The 6,742-nt window shown below is 39.4% G+C and overlaps 1 long non-coding RNA gene across 4 annotated transcripts; it reads left to right on the top strand.

The window, feature by feature from the left end:
• Positions 1–579: 579 nt before the first annotated feature.
• LOC123469592 lies at positions 580–1,549 on the top strand. Of its 4 annotated transcripts, none has more exons than XR_006642779.1 (4): positions 588–834; positions 889–1,041; positions 1,243–1,364; positions 1,492–1,549. It is a non-coding gene; the product is annotated as an uncharacterized LOC123469592 (long non-coding RNA). The 4 variants fall into 4 exon arrangements; XR_006642778.1 differs by having other exon boundaries at positions 592–834; positions 1,469–1,529; XR_006642777.1 differs by lacking the exon at positions 1,492–1,549 and having other exon boundaries at positions 586–834; positions 1,163–1,301.
• The last annotated feature ends 5,193 nt before the right edge of the window (positions 1,550–6,742 follow it).

The raw sequence follows: 6,742 nt of genomic DNA, 5'->3' as shown, positions 1-6,742 counted from the left end.
TGGCGCTGATGGCGCGGTGATTTCAGGGGTGTCTACACTAATCTTTCGTTCGTTTTTTTATTTTAGATGCTGTGCCGCTGAGATTGGTCTCCTTTTGTAGAGGAAATAACGCAGCAGCTCCCGGTCGAGTCCCCGTTTTTATCGGCTGAATGGCAGAGGAGTGCGGAGCAGTTTAGTCGGCCCATTCGAGTTGATTTCAGGGTCTCGTACGTATCTTTTATACGTTTTCTAATTTTAGATGCTGCGTCGCAAAACTTGACGTCGTGTTGTAGAGGAGATAACGCGGAGATTAACGAAGGGGTCCTGTCAATTATCGGCTCAACAATAAAGGAATGCGGAGCAATCTAAGAGCGACTCGACATTTCTGGAGATTTTTTTCAGAGAGATGGCGCGTCGGTCATGAAGATAGGGAAAAATCAGGCCGCGAAGTTATTTTTCAAGGCGATGCTTTGTGCGTCGCCCGGCAACGGACAGGTTTTTTCACAGGCCGTGTGAGCTCCATTGTTTCGATCATGGTCGTCTACATAAAAAGGGGCAACTACGGAACGCCGTTTGATCCACTTTTTAATAGTTGTCCGTTTATTTAGCAAATAAATAAAAAACTTGTACTGCCATGTAGCGATTTCGATAGACGACGCCTTCAAGGGAGGAGGAGTCTACAACATATTGAATTTATCGATCGATTGTTAGGCCGATTTCGATCAGCATTGTATAGTTAATGAATGACCACTTGACGAGATCTTGACACGCACGTTGGAAGTGTACGCGTGTTTGCACCTCGATGAGCGTTGCACAATAACAAAGCTCCGTTGGTGAGCGTATTGATTAATAAAGGTATTTAAGGCATTATCCAATTAGTCATGCCATAATGTCTCACTTTGTTGGCAGCTAGGTGAAGTCCTTGAGTGCCTCAAGGACTTTGTTTTGTTTTAGCAGTATTTTTTCCTTCAACAATTAATCTTGCATCTCCAACCATGGAATGAGTTACATGTGACTCGAGACAAACAAACAGTGCAATTGCAACAATATAATTAGTCAGCGGTAAACAACACATTCTATCTGAGAATAGTTTAGACTTTTTGAGCGTATCTTTTGTTTATCACATGTTGCATTTTAATTACTGTTATTTTTAAATTTATATCCATGGTTTTTCTTCGACTAGATATAAATTTGCCATATCTTCATGCCAACCACAAGGATTCTGCTTTTGCACACACCTTCATTATTAGTGTGTTTCTTCAGGTATGGTCACTATCAGCAGCTTTACACACAGTGTGCATCGTGAATACATCAATCCCAGAGAAAACATTCCAATGGAAAATATTGAGAATTTCTGCCCTTCTATCCTGAACTAAACAATGCTGGTTTGTATAAATAGGCATAAAAAAACCTATCAACAGTATTTTTAGTTTGCAGTTTGCTTTAACATACAACTCTATGGCATGTTGATATTGTCGCGGGTGAAAAGGGAGATTGGTTATCTCTTCACAGAGATGAGTCATCCGCTCCTTGGACAACGCTGCGATCGTGGTGAAGAAATTATCGGGAGAAGTCCGCTCTAAGAAAGATACGCAGATATGCAGTCCGGAAGGGGAGTAATTCGCGCGACGGTATAAAACGCTGCCCCGAATCTGCGTTGGATGAGTCTCCATCGGGTGAGCTCCCGGAGCTGGGCTCCGTAAGAGGAGTTCCCTGGTTTCCCAAGAGGTCTTCAGACGCTTCTCCAACTTTTATAATGGTTATCCCTTTTGTTTGAGTTAAACCATTGTTTAGAATTGATGTCATCACTTGTTGTATTCGTTTGTTCTTGTCCAAATACAACTCGTGTGACAATATTAGCTAAATTTTTATTATTTATAGTATTAGAGGGTAAAAAAAATTCTTCTCTCGGAAGTTTATGACTTTGGACTTGCTTGAGATGACCCTTGAGCCAAGAAGCTTTTCCTGCTTTGTGTGGACAGGAATATTAGAGGCATTGATGTCTGAAACCAACAAGTGTCTTGCAAAGAAAGTAAAAAGAAACATTGATGTTGGTCATCCTCTGAGTGATGCTGAAGCCTGGTAAGAAGAAAGAAGAGTATGAGTATTAGTGAGTGGTAAAATACATGATTTAGATTCAGAATTGAATGAAAATTACGGAAATCAGGTTTATTTTTCTATTGGTCTTATAGTTTTTCATTTACATTTTAAAAACCATAAATGAAGTTGGTGCGCTAACAGAACTGTTTTCGTTAATTTTTTAAACGGCTAGTCTAAAGAGAAAACCAATGACTAAATCGAAATCAGCGTTCAATTTCGATTATACCGTTTGATTTTTTGAGAATTTCAAGAGATGTCATTTTTGGCCGATTTTGACAAAAGTGGAAAGGCTATATTGTCACACTGGCTTTGTATTGTGTCACATGAACATAAATCAATACAAGTAGTGATGACCTTAAATCTAGACAATTATTCACTTTTAGCTAATAACAATAAGGGATGACCATACCAAACTCGGAGAGCGTCTGAAGACTCCAGGGAACTACTCTTACGGAGCCTAGCTCCGGGAGCTCACCCGATGGAGACTCATCTAACGCAGATTCAGGGCAGCGTTTTATACCGTCGCGCGAATTACTCCCCTTCTGGACTGCATATCTGCGTATCTTTCTTGGAGCGGACTTCTCCCGATAATTTCTTCAACACGATCGCAGCTTTGTCCAAGGAGCGGATGACTCATATCTGCGAAGAGATAACCAATATCCCTTTTCACCCGCGACAGGTCCCCCTTCTTCAAGACAGGCGACCCGACTGTACTAATCTTCTGCGATCCACGAAGGTTGATGAGACTAAAAAAAATCAGCTTGCGTCCTCTTGGCAAATAAGGGACTTTTACTCCTTCGTTTTTCTTCTTTCCGGTTGCGCTTACTTGTTTAAATGTTTTACCATCCACTCGTTCGGGAGCCTTGCACACTTGAACCAGCTCCTGGCGGCGTCATCAAAATACTTTTCAAAATTATTATTTTTTTTTTTTTCCAATATCACCCCATCTGTTGTGGGTAGAATATTCTTCAAAGCGCTCCATCAATTGGTGCGCATCTTCTTCCGAATTTTTTCTGAAGATTGGCGGGCTAATAAATTTTATGACAGCTTCCATAGCTTGTCTTTGCGGCTGCTCAATATGCCTTGATGGCACTACAAATTGTTGTCCCCCGACCTGAACAACTGGACTCGTCGCCGCTCTCAAATCGATCTCGGTTTCTGGATCCGAGTATAAGCCTCTTGAAGTCTCGACTGATTCACCCTGACTGTCAGCTTCTTTGGTCAAATGGTCCTTTGGAATAGGACCTTCAAAATTTAGGGCTTCACCAACAAAGGAAGTTCCACTCTCCAACGATGAGGCTGGGGTAGGTGAAGTTTCTACCGGAACGCTTGACAGTTCTCGAAGCGGATGTAATCGTCGGCTGGGGTCTCTTGGGCAACTAGGTAGCCGTGGGTTTGTCCTCTTCGGCATCGGCTAACAATGACTGCAGCACGACTTCTTCGTTTACTCTCAGGCGACGAGCTGCGTCTTCAACAATTGCCACTTAAAGCACGATTTTGTTACTCACGGGTAACGGACTGTATCTCCACCAATTGTCGCACGAGTTGTATTGGAAAAAGAATACACGAATACAACAAGTGATGACCTTAAATCTAGACAATTATTTACTTTTAACTAATAACAATAAGGGATGACGATACCAAACTCGGAGAGCGTCTGAAGACTCCAGGGAACTACTCCTACGGAGCCTAGCTCCGGGAGCTCACCCGATGGAGACTCATCTAACGCAGATTCAGGGCAGCGTTTTATACCGTCGCGCGAATTACTCCCCTTCCGGACTGCATATCTGCGTATCTTTCTTGGAGCGGACTTCTCCCGATAATTTCTTCAACACGATCGCAGCTTTGTCCAAGGAGCGGATGACTCATATCTGCGAAGAGATAACCAATATCCCTTTTCACCCGCGACAATATCCTTCCCACTTTTTCATTTTTGACCAAATTTCAAATTTGGCTTAAAATACATGATTTAGATTCAGAATTGAATGAAAATCACGAAAATCCCGTTTATTTTTCTATTGGTCTTTTAATTTTTTATTTACATTTTAAAAACCATAAATGAAGTTGGTGCGCTAACAGAACTGTTTTCGTTAATTTTTTTAACGGCTAGTCTAAAGAGAAAACCAATGACTAAATCGAAATCAGCGTTCAATTTCGATTATTCCGTGTGATTTTTGGAGAATTTCAAGAGATGTCGTTTTTGGTAGATTTTGACAAAAGTGGGAAGGCTATACCCTTCCCACTTTTTCCTTTTTGGCCAAATTTCAAATTTTGCTTAAAATACATGAATTCGAATCAAAATTGAATGAAAATCACGAAAATCAGGTTTATTTTCCTATTGGTCTTATAGTTTTTGATTTAATCCTTAAAAACCCTAAATTAAGTTGTTGCGCTAACAGCACTGTTTCGTTAATTTTTGAAACGGCTGGTTTAACGAGAAAACCAATAACTAAATCGAAATCAGCGTTCAATTTCGATTATTCCGTGTGATTTTTGGAGAATTTCAAGAGATGTCGTTTTTGGTAGATTTTGACAAAAGTGGGAAGGCTATACCCTTCCCACTTTTTCCTTTTTGGCCAAATTTCAAATTTTGCTTAAAATACATGAATTCGAATCAAAATTGAATGAAAATCACGAAAATCAGGTTTATTTTCCTATTGGTCTTATAGTTTTTGATTTAATCCTTAAAAACCCTAAATTAAGTTGTTGCGCTAACAGCACTGTTTCGTTAATTTTTGAAACGGCTGGTTTAACGAGAAAACCAATAACTAAATCGAAATCAGCGTTCAATTTCGATTATTCCGTGTGATTTTTGGAGAATTTCAAGAGATGTCGTTTTTGGTAGATTTTGACAAAAGTGGGAAGGCTATACCCTTCCCACTTTTTCCTTTTTGGCCAAATTTCAAATTTTGCTTAAAATACATGAATTCGAATCAAAATTGAATGAAAATCACGAAAATCAGGTTTATTTTCCTATTGGTCTTATAGTTTTTGATTTAATCCTTAAAAACCCTAAATTAAGTTGTTGCGCTAACAGCACTGTTTCGTTAATTTTTGAAATGGCTGGTTTAACGAGAAAACCAATAACTAAATCGAAATCAGCGTTCAATTTCGATTATTCCGTGTGATTTTTGGAGAATTTCAAGAGATGTCGTTTTTGGTAGATTTTGACAAAAGTGGGAAGGCTATACCCTTCCCACTTTTTCCTTTTTGGCCAAATTTCAAATTTTGCTTAAAATACATGAATTCGAATCAAAATTGAATGAAAATCACGAAAATCAGGTTTATTTTCCTATTGGTCTGATAGTTTTTGATTTAATCCTTAAAAACCCTAAATTAAGTTGTTGCGCTAACAGCACTGTTTCGTTAATATTTGAAACGGCTGGTTTAACGAGAAAACCAATAACTAAATCGAAATCAGCGTTCAATTTCGATTATTCCGTGTGATTTTTGGAGAATTTCAAGAGATGTCGTTTTTGGTAGATTTTGACAAAAGTGGGAAGGCTATACCCTTCCCACTTTTTCATTTTTGGCCAAATTTCAAATTTTGCTTAAAATACATGAATTCGAATCAAAATTGAATGAAAATCACGAAAATCAGGTTTATTTTCCTATTGGTCTTATAGTTTTTGATTTAATCCTTAAAAACCCTAAATTAAGTAGTTGCGCTAACAGCACTGTTTGGTTAATTTTTAAACGGCTAGTTTAACGAAAAAACCAATGACTAAATCGAAATCAGCGTTCAATTTCGATTATACCGTCTGATTTTTGGAGAATTTCAAGAGATGTCATTTTTGGCCGATTTTGACAAAAGTGGAAAGGCCCTTCCCACTTTTTCATTTTTGACCAAATTTCAAATTTGGCTTAAAATACATGATTTAGATTCACAATTGAATGAAAATCACGGAAATCCGGTTTATTTTTCTATTGGTCTTATAATTTTTCATTTACATTTTAAAAACCAGAAATGAAGTTGGTGCGCTAACAGAACTGTTTTCGTAAATTTTTTTAACGGCTAGTCTAAAGAGAAAACCAATGACCAAATCGAAATCAGCGTTCAATTTCGATTATACCGTCTGATTTTTGGAGAATTTCGTTAGATGTCGTTTTTGGCCGATTTTGACAAAAGTGGGAAGGCGGGATGAAGGCGTTGATGATCAGCGCACGCCTCATAGGACATGTATACGGAGTCTGTTTTGCCGGAAGAGCAAACGGTTTCCGAGATATTATGGGAAATTGGCGACCAGGCCGTACCCTATCGGGAACTTCCTGAACGGAGTGAGGGCCCCTAGTATAAATACACAAAGAAACAAACAAATCAAAGCGCGAACTAAACTCCCACGGAAAACCACGCTGTGTGTATCAGGAAATGTGGGAGCAGAAAGCAGAAATACATGGAAGGGTATAAGGGTTGAGAGAGCCAATCAGAGGGCCGGGATAGTCCCACTGGGATGTAGCGGTGAGGTCTCGACCCTTCGAGACCGTCTGGAGACCAAGTTGGAGGAATCCCTATACCGCGTTTCGTTGGTCTGTATGTCTAAAATTTCGACGGTTTTGGGGCGGGGCACAGTGGTGGAAACTAGAATCAGAGTCATCTATCGAGAGAAACTGAGTTATTCAACGGCCATTGTCAGTGTTTCTATCCCCACACCAATGTGAAGAA

This window comes from Daphnia magna, linkage group LG2 (genome assembly GCF_020631705.1).
Source record: "Daphnia magna isolate NIES linkage group LG2, ASM2063170v1.1, whole genome shotgun sequence".
Taxonomy (NCBI): Eukaryota; Metazoa; Arthropoda; class Branchiopoda; order Diplostraca; family Daphniidae; genus Daphnia; species Daphnia magna.
Note: the sequence above shows the minus strand (reverse complement) of the source record. Positions and strands in the feature narration are given on the sequence as shown.